The 15,226-nt window shown below is 43.5% G+C and overlaps 1 protein-coding gene across 2 annotated transcripts in view; it reads left to right on the top strand.

The window, feature by feature from the left end:
* Positions 1-5,709: 5,709 nt before the first annotated feature.
* The window catches only part of FAM168B (family with sequence similarity 168 member B), a 58,759-nt gene continuing 49,242 nt past the window's right edge, over positions 5,710-15,226 (top strand). The window contains exons 1-2 of one of the 2 annotated variants that reach the window (XM_058548714.1): positions 5,710-5,852; positions 13,362-13,528. The gene's annotated coding sequence lies outside the window, so the exon portion shown is untranslated. The remainder of the gene's footprint in view (positions 5,853-13,361; positions 13,529-15,226) is intronic. The other variant, XM_058548713.1, reaches the window with a different exon arrangement.

Raw genomic sequence — 15,226 nt, 5'->3', positions numbered from 1 at the left:
AGGGCTTTGACATATGAATTGGGGGTGGGGGAGCACAATTCAGCCCATAACAACAGTTCTACCCTTTGCTTTGTTCAGTTAACAGTCTACCTTGAAGATATTTCCATCTCAGTATATAGAAAGATTGCTCATTTCTTTTTTGAGTTATAGAGTAATTCACTGTACAGATGAACCAGAGTTTATTCAGTCGGTCCCCTAATGTTGGACACTAAGGTTGTTTCCAGTATTTTGCTACTCTCAACAAGGCTGCAGTGAATACACTTGAGTCTATTTCATTTTACACATCAGCAGGTATCTCTGTGGACAAACTCCCAGAAGTGGAATTGTTGGGTCACAAGTTTTGTGTATATTTGTCTTGATACTGTCGATGCAAAATAACCAATAACCATTCTATAGATAAGAGAAATAAGGTGTGTTTTACTTGAGCCAGAGTGAGGATTATAACCTGGGAAGGCCTTTTCCAGAAGGGAAGAAAATGTCCAGAGAAGCATGGTTTTCAGTACAGTCTTATACCTTTTTAGACCAAAAACATACACTAAACACATGCAAGATACATACTTATCAAAGTTTCAAAAAGGTATTCAGTGGCAAGTTAGCAGGTCAACATGACCCTGATGTTGGGAAAGGGACTAATACAGGGGTTACCAACAGGCTGTAGGAGGGGAAGTATGTATTCTCACCTTAAGGGAGTGCTTTCTTGACTTTAATGGGTAAAGCAGATGTCTAACATAAACGGTTGATAGGCCGTTAAGTCAGGCTTTTTCAGTTCAAGCCGAATCAGTTTTAAACCCAAATACTTACCTCATACACTTCAATGTGAAAGTCTCTTGTCAATATACATCATCAAATGCCCCCGTTCCAATCCAGCAAGGTGCCTGCTTCCCCACAGCCTTACTAATAGCGTGTACTGTCAATGTTTTGGATGTTTACCAATTAAATAGGTGAAAAATGCTATCTCAAAGAGTTTTAACTTTTTACAAGTGAGGTCGAATTGTTTTCCATATGATTAAGTGTCATTTACTTCCTTTTCTGTGAACTCTTCTCATTTTCCTATTGGGTTGTAGAACTTTTTCTTATTGACTTCTGGAGGCTCAAATATTAAGATTAGCCCTTTACCTATGATATGCATTGGGACTATTTCTTCCTTGTTAATCACTTGTCTTTTGACTATGCTTATGGTGCTCTTTGCCAAACTGAAGTTTCCATAGTCACGGCTTCTGGACTTTGAGAGTGAGTTAGAAAAGCCTTCTTTACTCCAACATTAAAAAGGAATTTTCCCATGTTTTCTTCTTGTCCTTTTATGATTCCATTGTTATACATTTATATCTTCTTTTTTTTTTTTTTTTGCTGAGGAAGATTAGCCCTGAGCTAACATCCATGCCAATCTTCCTCTGTTTTGTATGTGGGTTGCCACCATAGCATGGCTGATGAGTGGTGTAGGTCTGTGCCTAGGATCCAAACCCATGAACCTGGGCAGCCAAAGCAGAGCACGCTGAACTTAACCACTACACCATGGGGCCTCATTTATATCTTTTTTGATTTGGATTTTATTCTGGTATGGTGTAAGGTAAAGATTCAATTTTATATTTTTTCAGATGGCTGTATTTCTTCCCAATACCATTTATTGAACACTCCATCTTTATCCCCAATGTTTTGAGATGCTAGCTTTGTAACATGTCAACTTCCCAAAATTATTTGGGTGTATTTCTGGATTTTCTGTTATATTTCCTTGGTCTGTCTATGCATGCTTCAGTGACACACTGCTTTATTGATGGAGGCTCTTAAACGTGTTTTCTCACCTGGTAGGTCTGAAGCTGGATACTTGAGGGTTACTGTAAATATACAACGAGAACTTGATTACCCTTGGACCTTATTCCTAACACAGACACAGATAAAAAGAAGTTAATCTTGTTAACTTGCTGTTTTCTAGTTTAAACTGAGAGGTGACTCAATGGTCACAAGGATTTATGAGCTTGTTTTGCAGAAGAAAAAGAATACCTTCAAGGAAGTTACAATCACCAGATAACCAGCCCCCAGCTGCCATCGATGCCTGAAGTCTGATTGCCCAAGGGCTTATCTGGAGTGAAAGAAACAAGGATTTCCTCTTTGTTTCTCTGAAACTCCTCCTCCCAAGCCCCTTAGCTCTATAAAACCCCCTGGCTTTCTTCCTTTGTTAAGGAAGGATTTGAGAGACCCTATCCTCCCACCTTCTTGTTTTGGCCAATTCCAATAAGCCTTTTTTTTTTTTTTGCTGAGGAAGATTCACCCTCAGCTAACACCTGCACCAATCGTCCTCTATTTTGTATGTGTGTTGCCACCACAGCATGGCTGCCGACTAGTGATGTAGGTCCACACCTGGGAAACAAACCCAGGCCACCGAAGAGGAGTGTGCCAAATTTAACTGCTAGGCCACGGGGCTGGCTCCTCAAATAAACCTTTCTCTACCTCCAAGCACTTACTTGGCTTACTGCTCATCAGGCACACATAGTTGAGATTAACAGGTTCAGTATTAGGTCTAGTATCTCCCTCCCTACTACTCTTTATTTTCAAAGTTTTCCTGGCAGATATCTTGCTTTTGATTTTTCTTGTTCATTTTTTCCCCATATGTAAATTAGAATCACATTATCTAGTTAAAAATAATTATTGGCGTTTTATAGGAATTGTATTAAATTCATAAATTAACTTAGGGAGCATTGACATCTTTCTGATGTTAAATCTACTTATCCATGAATTTGATGTTTTTCTCCATGTGTTTAAGTGTTCTTTTGTGCCATTTGGGAGTTATATTTAAAATTTTATTCATATAGATCTTGCACAATTCTTATAAAAGATTATTGTTAGGTATTAAATTGTTGTATTTATATATATGTGTTTCCTTTTCCAATAAGTAACCTTGCATAAAATGGATCTTTTCTTCCATTATATCTTCTAACTGTTATTTAGATACATGATAGCTACCTTTTTTCATTTTGATTATTGCTTGTTGCTGAATTCTCTTATTGTTTGTCTAGTTTTTTATATGATCTCACCTGCTTTGGACTTGACCCTTAAGTTAGAAATAAACTTCTATTGACACTGAGATTTTGGGCTTGTTGTTACTGCAGCATCTCCTAGCTATCCTGACAGATACAAGTGATTGAAAGAAAAAAAAAGATGCTCAACACACAAACACAATAGGGTCATATTCTGTGGGTACAATGGAAGGGAAGCAGGAGTTCAAGGAGAGAAAGGAACAATGAAATTTTGTTCTGTTATAGAACTTACGTATTTTTGTGTGTGTGTGAGGAAGATTAGCCCTGAGCTAACATCCAATGCCAATCCTCCTCTTTTTGCTGAGGAAGATTGGCTCTGGGCTAACATCCGTGCCCATCTTCCTCTACTTTATACGGGATGCCGCCACAGCATGGCTTGACAAGGGGTGCATGGGTGCGTGCCCGGGATCCAAAACTTCAAACCCCTGGCTGCCGAAGCAGAGTGCGCATGCTTAACTGCTACACCACCCGGCCAGCACCTGAACTTATGTATTTTCTAGAGTGGAAAGTAGTAGGAATCAAATCACCATGGTATCTATATCCCAACAGATATATTTTAAAGAATAACATGTAGTTTTATCTAAAACTATCAACATTTACAGTGTGCCAGAAATCACATCCTTTGCAACTATTTTAACTTGCACTGAAATTTTACAGATGCCAAGTAAAGAGTCTTTAGGAACTGTAGCTGATGTTCCTCGAGATCAGGTTATTCTCTGCTTGCTCAAGGCAAGTTAGACTGCCTGAGCTCTTTCTGCTGAGTACAGGTCCACTCAGTTGTCCTGCCCTCTCTGGGCCCTAGGCGACCCATCCCGCTGCACCACAGCGTTCTTCCTCCACTCTCCAACACAGACCTATTGGCTCTCAGCTTAGGTAGAGAACTTGTGGATCCTATTAATGTTACAGAGACAGTGGGAGCTGTCCTGGGAAAGCTAAAAGCCAGAACTTTCCCTTTAAGAGCAAGCACTCAGAAGCCAGACTTTGGGGTTTGAATCCTGGGTGGGCTTCCTAGTAGTTGGGAAACCAGCAAACAGCCATTGATGATTAAGCAGCTAGTAACCATGGGGGATTGGAATTTGCCAACTCAAAATATGTCTCTGCCTGAATGACATTTTGACCCCCACCGTCACTAACTGACCATAAAAGTTTGGGATGGGAGGCCTGCCTTCATTACCATAGACATCGCCAGGCACCTGTGTGGGTCATGCTAAATCCATTCTTAGTTCTGGTTACCCTTTATAGGATACATTTACATTTCTAAAGAAAATCTCCATTTGTAAAGGTATCTTCTCCCCTGTCCCATGAAGGGGGGATGGCCTTACCTAGAAATTTATCAGAATGGAAGTCAGAACTTAAATCTGCATGATAAACTTACTCATTGTTAACTGTGCTGTTTGGGCAATATGCTATCTCACTCCCACTAGGTTCCTATAGATGACATCTCCCTGGAGCCTGGGTTATCACCGTAAGGGATGTTTGAGCTATTTTTTTCAAGAACTGAACCCCTTGTCTGCTTCAGGCCGGACTGAGACCACCAACCCATCAACTGGGCCCTTTTGACAGCAAGAGGTTGGAACTCCACCCTCAGGGTATACTAATGCTGCCATTCTGTGAACATGCACGCTAGGAAGAGACATGAAGCCTGACTATGCTTGTGCAGATCATCCATTATCTCATCTCTCCTCACCTCCAATCATTTCAGACCACCCTGCCCCCTTCTCCATAAATACTGAGTTCCTAATTTCGGGGAGGCAGATTTGAGGCTTGTTCTCCTCTTTTCCTCACTTGGCTGCCTTGTGATTAAATCCTCCCTCTCTGCAATCTCTAGTCTCGGTGATTGGCTTTCTGGGCCTTGGGCAAAAACGGACCCAGTGCAGTAACATTTGCGTCTTCTAGAAGTTTGTCAACCTCTTTGTGCCTTAATTTCCTCATTGTAAAGTGATTTATGATAAGTATTAAAGGATTTCATGACTGCAGAGCATGGAAAGCAGTGCTTGGCAGAGGGAGCGCTGTATCCATGCGGGCAGCCACTATGGTACCTCCGCGTCGCCAAGGCGCGCTCTGGCGCGACGGTCCTGGGCTGTGCCGGCCCACCCCACGCTGCCTGGTGGGAAGGCACGTCCTCCTCGCGGACCAGCCCCGCTCGAGGAGCTGGGCCTGGCGGCCAGGAGGGGTGGTCACACACCACCCCGCACCTCTGCGTCTGCATTTACAGAAAGGCGTCTGCAGGGAGGTGGCTATTTTAAAAATCCGGAATCAAATACATTTTTCTCGGAAGAAGCGAATAAAGTGCTATAATTATGTTCCAACGTGTTCTTCTTCCCACGCTGCCATAGCACGAGCGCAAAAGCTACGCGAGGAAAACATTCCACAGAAGCGTTCACTCGAAAACGCCGACAGACCCCCACCCGCACGCCGCGACCCCAGGGCCACCCTCGCCCCCACCGGCGCTCCATCCGGGCGCTTCTAGGTCGCCGGCGGGAGCGCGCACAACGTCCGCAGAGCCCGGCGGCACCCTCGAGTCACGTGTCCGGCGCGCCCCCGCAGCGGCGCGCTCCGGGCGGAAGTGAGGTCGGTGGCGCGGAGGCTGCGCAGCGTCGGCGGGTGCGCGGGCTGCGGAGAGGCGGGCGGGCGGCGCTCAGCGAGGGGAGGCGGGCCGGGTGGCGGCGGCGGCGGCGGCGACCTGCCCTCGCGGCTCAATCCCCGCATCTGAGCAGGCCTCCGCGCCCTCGCCCCTCGCCGGGCCCTCCGTCGCACCCGCCCCTCGCCGGTGCGCTGGTCAGCGAGGCCCAGGCCGCCCGGCCGCGGCGCGGGGAGCGAGTGAGTGCGCGCGGGCGGGGAGGCGGGCCGGCGGGCCGGCGCCCTCGGGCTCGGTGCGCGGGCCCCGGCGGCTCGGCCGGAAGTGCGGAGCTTTGTGAGGCCCCGGGGCGGTGCCAAGGTCGGGGCGCCGGGCGCCCGCGGGGTCCGCGGGCGGGGGGCTGGGGGCGGGCGCGCCGGCCGGTCGGGGGCTGCCCGGGCCCGGAGGTCGCCGCGCGGGGGCCGCTGTGGGCGCGTTCGAGTCCCTGTGATCCCATCAGGAAACGTGTGCGAAGGGGAGCGGCCAGGGGGTGTTTCTTTAACTCAGCTGTGGGATTCCCGTGATTGTAGTCATTCTGGATGCGTCAACCAGGCACTTTGTCTGCCCACCAAGTAGGGATTATCCCGTTTGCCTGGCAGAGGCCCGGTGTTCGCCCTCCGGCCGGAAAGGCTCTGAGGTGCTCTTCGGAAACGGCGCCTCTGCCCGGTCTGGGGTAACTTGGAGGAAGAGGCGGGCACTTCTCTTACGGTGTGGATACGTGTGTCCTGGGTTGTAGGGGTTCATGTTTCTTTCAAGTCATACATGGAAATAGGTTGGAGTGTTTTAGTGTGCAAGAAGATCTTACGGATGAAAAAGTTTGTCTAATTCCCACTCCTTAAACTCTCAAGTCATCCTTGTGTAATTTGAGATTATTTTGTCAAAGATTATATGGAAAATTTTAGAATAAAGTGTTACTTTGGGCAATAATAGGGACACATTTTTAGACTTTGGTAAGTAAACAAGTAGTGGATTATTTTAGCTTTGATAGCCGAGAATTGAACCATTTAAGGCTATTTTTCCTAGTGTTGAAGCTACGGTGGTGCACGTCGTGAAGATTTTTTTCTCTTAGGCTCTTTTAAAGATTTTATTTTATTTTTATTTTTTTCCCCCAAAGCCCCAGCAGATAGTTGTATGTCATAGCTACACATCCGTCTAGTTGCTGTATGTGGGCCGCGGCCTCAGCATGGCCGGAGAAGCGGTGCGTAGGTGTACACCTGGGATCGGAACCGGGCCGCCAGCAGCGGAGCGCGTGGACTTAACCGCTACGCGTGCACTTAACCGCTAAGCCACCGGCCGACCCTCTTAAGCTTTTTAAAGCGGGTTTGCTTTGCGCTTGCTTTGGTACAGTGCTTGCCTGTGTTACATGTGTCCATCCGTGTCTGTGACTGACTGGAAGCTAAGGTCTAGTAGAGGTCCCCGCAGGCCTCCTCTGGGTTCTTCTGGGTTTGGTCGTGCAGCCGTCACTAGAAGAGCCGAGCAGGTAGGTCCCCTGTTCGGGCCCCTGGAAGGATTGGGCTGCGTGGGAAAGGCGAGTGCCTGCAGCTGGGTGGGAGGAGGGAGCACCAGCGGCAGCGGCTGCTGTTACAGCTCCCTGCCCTCTTTTCAGGCCCTGATATATTTATCAGGATTTTTAGTTGTTAATCTGGTCTGCAACTGCCTTTCAATCCATTTCCATTTTAAGGTTAGACAGAATTATAATAATTCAAATATCAGGAAAATGAGTAGTGTAATGTCACAGATGTAGAAGATCAGAATTTAAATTTTTTTTTTTTTGTGAGGAAGATCAGCCCTGAGCTAACATCCATGCCAATCCTCCTCTTTTTGCTGAGGAAGACTGGCCCTGGGCTAACATCTGTGCCCATCTTCCTCCACTTTATATGGGATGCTGCCACAGCATAGCCGGAGAAGCAGTGCATTGGTGCAGCCGAACCCAGGCCGCCAGCAGCGGAGCGCCGCGCACTTAACCACTATGCCAAGGGGCTGGCCCCTGAAAAAAATTTTTAAGTGCATTTAAAAAATATTATTTTGGGCTGGCCCCGTGGCTTAGCGGTTAAGTGCGCGCGATCCGCTACTGGCGGCCCGGGTTCGGACCCCAGGTGCGCACCAACACACCGCTTCTCCGGCCATGCTGAGGCCACGTCCCACATACAGCAACTAGAAGGCTGTGCAACTGACATACAACTGTCTACTGGGGCTTTGGGGGAAAAAAGAGGAGGATTGGCACGGATGTTAGCTCAGGGCTGATCTTCCTCACAAAAAAAAAAATTATTTTAACTTTTTATGGGTTCCCTAGTTTAAAGAGAAATTTTTGTCTATGCGATTTGTCTTAAATAAACACCTTCTTTTCCTGCATCAGTTGAGAACAATTTTCAAACAACAATATACCGCTGTAAGAGAGTAATAGTTAATTTTGTCATGTCTGTGTTCCACTCTGTGTCTATATCTTTGAAGTCTCCCCAGTTATTTCATGCAGAAATACATGAATTTCTCCCAGTGAATTGCACACCTTGGTAGTGAAGGTAGAGTTTGGGGGAGTTGAGAACTTTCTCCTATTATATGCTCTTCTTGATAATATCAGACGTTACTGAGAATTTCCAACGTTGATTGTTCTAAAGGGTATTGTCTCTTGTATATTGGTGTCTCTGAGAGAGAGAGAGAATTTAAGCTCCTTGAAATTAGTTGTGTTAATATGAAATACTAATATACAAGGCCTTTAAAAAATTTTTTTTTTAATGTTTTAATGGTTTCTAACATTGTGAAATTTTGGGTTGTACATTTTTGTTTGTCCATCACCATATGTATGACTCCCTGCACAAGGGTCCATCACCATATATATGACTCCCTTCACCCCTTGTGCCCACCCCCCACTGCCCCTGGTAACCACAGTCCAGTTTTCTCTGTCCATGTGCTGGTTTATATTCCACATGTGAGTGAGATCATAAAGTGTTTGTCTTTCTCTTTCTGGCTTATTTCACTTAACATAATACGCTCCAGGCCCATCCGTGTTGTTGCAAATGGGACGATTTTGTCTTTTTTTATGGCTGAGTAGTATTCCATTGTATATATACACCACATTTTCTTAATCCAATTGTCAGTCAAGGGACACTTAGGTTGCTTCCACTTCTTGGCTATGGTGAATAATGCTGCAATGAACATAGAGGTGCCTCTCTGGATTGTTGATTTCAGGTTCGTTGGATAGATTCCCAGTAGTGGGATGGCTGGATCATAGGGCATCTCTGTTTTTAATTCTTTGAGGAATCTCCATACCGTTTTCCATAGAGGCTGCACCAATTTGCATTCCCACCAGCTGTGTATGAGGGTTCCTGTTTCTCCTCATCCTCTCCAACATTTGTTGTTTTTTGTCTTGGTGATTATAGCCATTCTAACAGGCGTGAGGTGGTATCTTAGTGTTGTTTTGATTTGCATTTCCCTGATGATTAGTGATGTTGAACATCTTTTCATGTGCCTATTGGCCATCTGTATATCTTCCTTGGAGAAGTGTCTCTTCATTTCCTCTGCCCATTTTTTGATCGGGTTGCTTGTTTTTTTGGTGTTCAGTTGTGTGAGTTCTTTATATATTATGGAGATCAACCCCTTGTCAGATGTATGTTTTGCAAATATTCTCTCCCAGCTGGTTGGTTGTCTGTTCATCTTGATTCTGGTTTCATTTGTCTTATAAAAGCTCTTTAATCTGATAAAGTCCCACTTGTTTATTTTTTCTTTAGTTTCCCTAGTCTGGGTAGGCATGTCATCCGAAAAGATTCCTACAAGGCCTTTAAAATTTTATTTTATTTTATTTTATTTTTTTAAAGATTTTTATTTATTTATTTTTTTCCCCCAAAGCCCCAGTAGATAGTTGTATGTCACAGTTGCACATCCTTCTAGTTGCTGTATGTGGGACTAAGCCTCAGCATGGCCGGAGAAGCGGTGCGTTGATGCGCGCCCGGGATCCAAACCCGGGCCGCCAGCAGCGGAGTGCGTGCACTTAACCGCTAAGCCACGGGGCCGGCCCTAAAATTTTATAGTTACTGTTTTGTGTATGAACTTTGTTTAGGTTATGGTATGTTTTGAAACTAAAAGGTAGCACAGTGATGGGTCTTAAATATACCTTCCGTCTGATTATTATTGGATTTTCAAATTGAGGAATTTTTGCTGTCATCCTCTTTTTTAAAGGTAAATCTGAGACTTACCTATTCTGATGCAAGTGTCAAACCACCCATAGGAATTCTGACAGTTGAGTCATTCCAAATGGAAAACTTAAAAAAAAAAAAAATGATACTCTCTGGATCCGGCCTTGCAATTGGGATCCTTGGTCCACACCAAAGCAGACTGGGAAATTGCTGGTTTCTGGGTGACCAGTGGCGCTAGAATCCCAGGCAGAGTGGTGATGGTGGGTTTTTTTTCTTACTTTTTCATTATGCAGATTTAAAAGTATAACAATACAATGTACAACCATTTACCCAACAACTTGATGTAACAATTAGTAGCATTTTGCTGCAGTTTAAAAAAGTTTTTTGTAGAAATATTTTAAATTATAGACTTAATCTCATTTTTATCCTTATATGCTTTGATGTGTATTTGTAAAAAATGATGTATTTTTACATAACCAAAATACTAGTATCACTCCTAACAAAATTAACAATAATTGTTTAATGCCATTTGACACTTAGCCCATATTCAGTTGTATCCCCAAATCCTTAAAATATCTTTTTACAGTTTTTTCAATCTAAATCAGGATCCAAACAGAATCCACCTATGGCCTTTATGTCGACATCTATTTTAATCTAGAACTGTTCTCCCCACACCTCCACCTTTTTTCAGGCCATGGACTTACTGAAGAAACTGGGTCATTTGTCCTTTAGAATGCTCCACCTTTTGGGTTTGTGTCATTACTTCATGGTGCTGTTCAGTATAGTCCTCCAACTCCTGTCTTTTCCTGTAAACTAGAAGTTAGATGGATAGGCTCTATTAGATTGAGATTTTTGTGTTTTTAGCAGTACACCTTAGATGATGCAGAGTAATTCCATCACATGAGGAGCACAAAAGTTTAGTTTGACTCTTAGTGATATTAAGATTGGTCAGTGGGTTCAGCTTTCATATTCACTAATCAATAAACAGATGTGTTTAAACAATTCTGAATTAGATTTTTTTTTTTTTGCTGAGGAAGATCAGCCCTGAGCTAACATCTACTGCCAATCTTCCTCCTTTTTTTTTTTCCCCAAAGCCCCAGTAGATAGTTGTGTGTCATAGTTGCACATCCTTCTAGTTGCTGTATGTGGGATGTGGCCTCAGCATGGCTGGAGAAGCAGTGCATCGGTGCACGCCCGGGATCCGAACCCGGGCCGCGAGCAGCGGAGCGCGCACACTTAACCACTAAGCCACGGGGCTGGCCCATCCTGTTTTCTATTTGATAGTTTTTTTGTGTGTGTGTGTGTGTGTGTGAGGAAGATCGGCCCTGAGCTAACATTTGCCAATCCTCCTCTTTTTTTGCTGAGGAAGACTGGCCCTGGGCTGCATCCCTGCCCATCTTCCTCTACTTTATATGGGACGACGCCACAGCATGGCTTAACAAGCGGTGCCTCAGTGCCCGCCCGGGATCCGAACCGGCGAACCCCGGGCCGCTGCAGCGGAATGCGTGCACTTAACCGCTTGCGCCACCGGGCTGACCCCATATTGGATAGTTCTTTTATTGAAGAACATTGGGAAGATATTCATGAGCTACCTGGGTGCTAAGCACTAGTGAGTTTCGGGGAGACAGGGCTGGATAAGGTATTTTCCCTGCCCTTGAGGCTCACAGTCTTGTGGCAATCTCTTGTCATTTTAACAAGTATCTTAAGGAGCTGTTTGACATTTGTTCACAGACCTTGTCTTTATATTACCCAGTGCAAGCCCTTTTGTCCAACTGGGGAAGGAACTGCAACATTTTCTTTCATCAATCCTATTATCATATTTTCTTACCTATAATTTTTGATTCATTAAGACTTTAATCACTTTAGGAAATATTTATTATTATTAGCCTTTGGGGAAGTAAAAGTGCTTTCAGGAAATGTAACTTCTGGATGGTTTGGAACTTATGGTATTTAGAATTCAAGTGCAATTCTATAAATTTTTTACTGACAGATGCAGAGTAGAGTTGTATTATTGGTTTAGACTCTAAGTCAAGTCAGTATGGAAGGAGAGCCTTGTGGTGTTCAGTGCTTCATTTGAGTTGTTTATAATTTTGGCTGTTATAAACAATACTGTTATAAACATTCATGTGCAAGTTTTGGTGTGGATGTATGTTTTCACTTCTCTTGGGTATATACCTAGGAGTGGAATTGCTGGGTCATTTTTTTGTGTGTGAGGAAGATCAGCCCTGAGCTAACATCCATGCCAATCCTCCTCTTTTTGCTGAGGAAGACCAGCCCTGAGCTAACATCTATTGCCAATCCTCCTCCTCTTTGTCCCCCAAAGCCCCAGTAGATAGTTGTGTGTCATAGTTGCACATCCTTCTAGTTGCTGTATGTGGGACACTGCCTCAGCATGGCCGGAGAAGCGGTGTGTCGGTGCGTGCCCGGGATCTGAACCCGGGCCACCAGTAGCAGAGCACGTGCACTTAACTGCTAAGCCACGGGGCCCGCCCCGCTGGGTCATTCTTGTGTTTAACTGCTGTGCTGTTCATGAGCTTCATTGCCTACCAGATGACATTTCCAGCTCAACCCTGCGTTTAACAGTCTCCCCACGATGGTTCTCACTTAACCTACGTCTCCATAACATCTTTGCGGATTCCCTACCCATAGCCTAAGCTCCAGACAAGCCCAATTGCCCGATCTTCCTAAAGTGTGTCTTGCATTTTCTCATTTTTGTGGCCTTTTGGGATTCTACTTGCTGCTTAGAGTTTATTGGAAATACTCCCTCTGTAATCGGGTTTTTCCTGACCATTCCTCCCCTCCCACATTGAATTTTTGCTCTCCCCACTCAGGCTTCTATTCCACTTTGTTAAGTGGCTCTCAGATTCTTTGCCCTGTATCACCATTATTCATGTCTTTTGTCTTATAGGCCTGTATGTCCAATATGATAGCCCATCACCTACATGTGACTGTTTGATTAAAATTAAAGTTAAACTAAAGTGTAGTTCCTTGGTTGTGCTAGCCCCGTTTCAAGTGTTCATAGCCATTAGTGACTACTGTAGGTGGACAGAGCAGACGTACACTTCCATTTTCACCAAAGTTCTATTGGACAGCACTTTTCTACCGTGACTTGCTTTTTTGTTTTTTTCTGTGATCTTTGCATAGTGTTTGCTTATCTTGATTTCAATTAAGAAAATAAAATTAAATCTTGGCACAGAATAGAGAAATAGACTTTTAGGAAGTATTCACTTCTCAAGAGATGATAGTTGAACTAGAGAAGTAGATGAAATATTTGAGGGCCTCTGCAATTCTTATGTTGCAGTTCTGCCAAGAATGGGTTGAAAGTACAGAGTAATAGGGATTGGCAGTTGCCAATTTGTTTATTCTTAAACTGTGGGGTAAAATACACAATTGATTTCCTGCTTACTTGCTATGCCTTTCTATCCTTGTTTTCTCTCTAGTTTGTTTTGTAGACTTGTGCTGTCCAGTGTGGTAGCCCCTAGCCACGTGTGACTGTTTAAACTTAAATTGAAGTTAAATAAAACTAAAAAATCAGATCCTGCACTAGTGGCATTTTTCATGTGTTCAATTGTTAATTTTTAGCTAATGGCTGCAGTATTGGATGGCCCAAATGGAGAAGAGCATCATCGTAGCAGCAAGTGTTGGACAGCACTGATCTAGACCTCTCTTAGCTGTAGTTGAGGATGTCATGGCAAATTTGGCATCTGCCTTTTGATTTAGAAGTTTAAACAAATAAGACAATTATTCAGGTAATGAATGTCCCTATTACTGATGTCTCCAGTTTATCCTAATTTAGACTAGAACTTGTTACAAAGGCTAAAGATGTGACCAACTATATTTTTTTGTGTACTGAACTCCTTGGTTGTGAATATTCTAAATGAGTCAGATGAGCTGAAAATTTGAAGTTCATTTTTTTTTCAATTGTTTTATTGAAGTCATTATGGTTATAATATTGTGTAGTTTCAGATGTACATTATTATTTATAAGTTTCTATATAGACTGCATCATGCTCACCACCAGTAGTCTAAAATTTTGGGTGTGTGCAGAAGATTAGCCCTGAGCTAACATCTGTGCCAATCTTCCTCTAGTTTGTATATGGGATGCTGCCACACCATGGCTTGATGAGTGGTGTATAGGTCTGCACCCGGGATACTAACCTGAGAATCCTAGGCCACCAAAGCAGAGCATGCGAACTTAACCACTACGCAACCGGGCTGGCCCCCAAATAGTCTAATTTTTATTCATCACATATGTATGTGCCCCTTTACCCCTTTTGCCTACCATGCAACCCCCTTCCGTTCTGGTAACCACTAATCTATTCTTTTTATCCATGTGTTTGTTTATCTTCCACATATGAGTGAAATCATGAGGTTGTCTTTCTCTGTCTGACTTATTTCACTTAACATCATACTCTCAAGGTTCATCCATGTTGTTGCAAATGGGATGATTTTATCTTTTTTATGGCTGAGTAGTACTCCATTGTGTGTGTGTGTATGTGTGTGTATATATACATATATATATATATATACACATACACACTACATCTTCTTTATCCATTCATCAGTTGATGGGCACTTGGGTTGCTTCCACGTCTTGGCTATAGTGAATAATGCTGCAGTGAACATAGGGGTGCATGAGTCTCTTTGAATTGTTGATTTCAAGTTCTTTGGATAAATACCCAGTAGTGGGATAGCTGGCTTGTAGGGTATTTCTATTTTTAATTTTTTGAGAAATCTCTATACTGTTTTCCATAGAGGCTGCACCAGTTTGCATTCCCACCAGCAGTGTATGAGGGTTCCCTTTTCTCCACATCCTCTCCAACATTTGTTGTATTTTGTCTTGGTGATTATAGCCGTTCAAACAGGTGTAAGGTGATAGCTCATTGTAGTTTTGATTTGTATTTCCTTACTAATTAATGATGTTGAACATCTTTTCACGTGCCTGTTGGCCATCTGTATATTGAAGTGGTTCATTTTTGTATTTTTGTCTTTGTAATGGAATTTGACCTAGAGTGTTTTGAAGTGCATGTGTTTTGTAGAAAGTTAGTAGCTAGTTGCACCTGTTTTGTGCCAGACATTGTTATTGGTGCTGGGGGTACTGCAGTCAATAGGACCAAGTCCCTGATCCCTGCCTGCATGGGGCTACATTCTAGTTGGAGATGTGGTGGGGAAGGCAGACGCTAAGCAAGTAAATACATGTATACTGTATGTATTTTTATTTTTTAAATATTTATTTTTCATTTTTTAGTGCAGTTTTAGGTTCTCAGCAAAATTTAGCAGAAAGTGCAGAGAGTTCCCATATACCTGTTGCTCCCCTTTATGCTATTTTTGTTTTTAAATTTAAGGTTGCCTTAATCCTTACTATTACTCACATAAGTCAGTGAGTGACTTACTAGATGAGGAATACTGAGCTGTCTTAGTGAAGCTCACACTTTAAGAGTACACTGG

This window comes from Diceros bicornis, chromosome 10, assembly GCF_020826845.1.
Source record: "Diceros bicornis minor isolate mBicDic1 chromosome 10, mDicBic1.mat.cur, whole genome shotgun sequence".
Lineage (NCBI taxonomy): Eukaryota > Metazoa > Chordata > Mammalia > Perissodactyla > Rhinocerotidae > Diceros > Diceros bicornis.
Note: the sequence above shows the minus strand (reverse complement) of the source record. Positions and strands in the feature narration are given on the sequence as shown.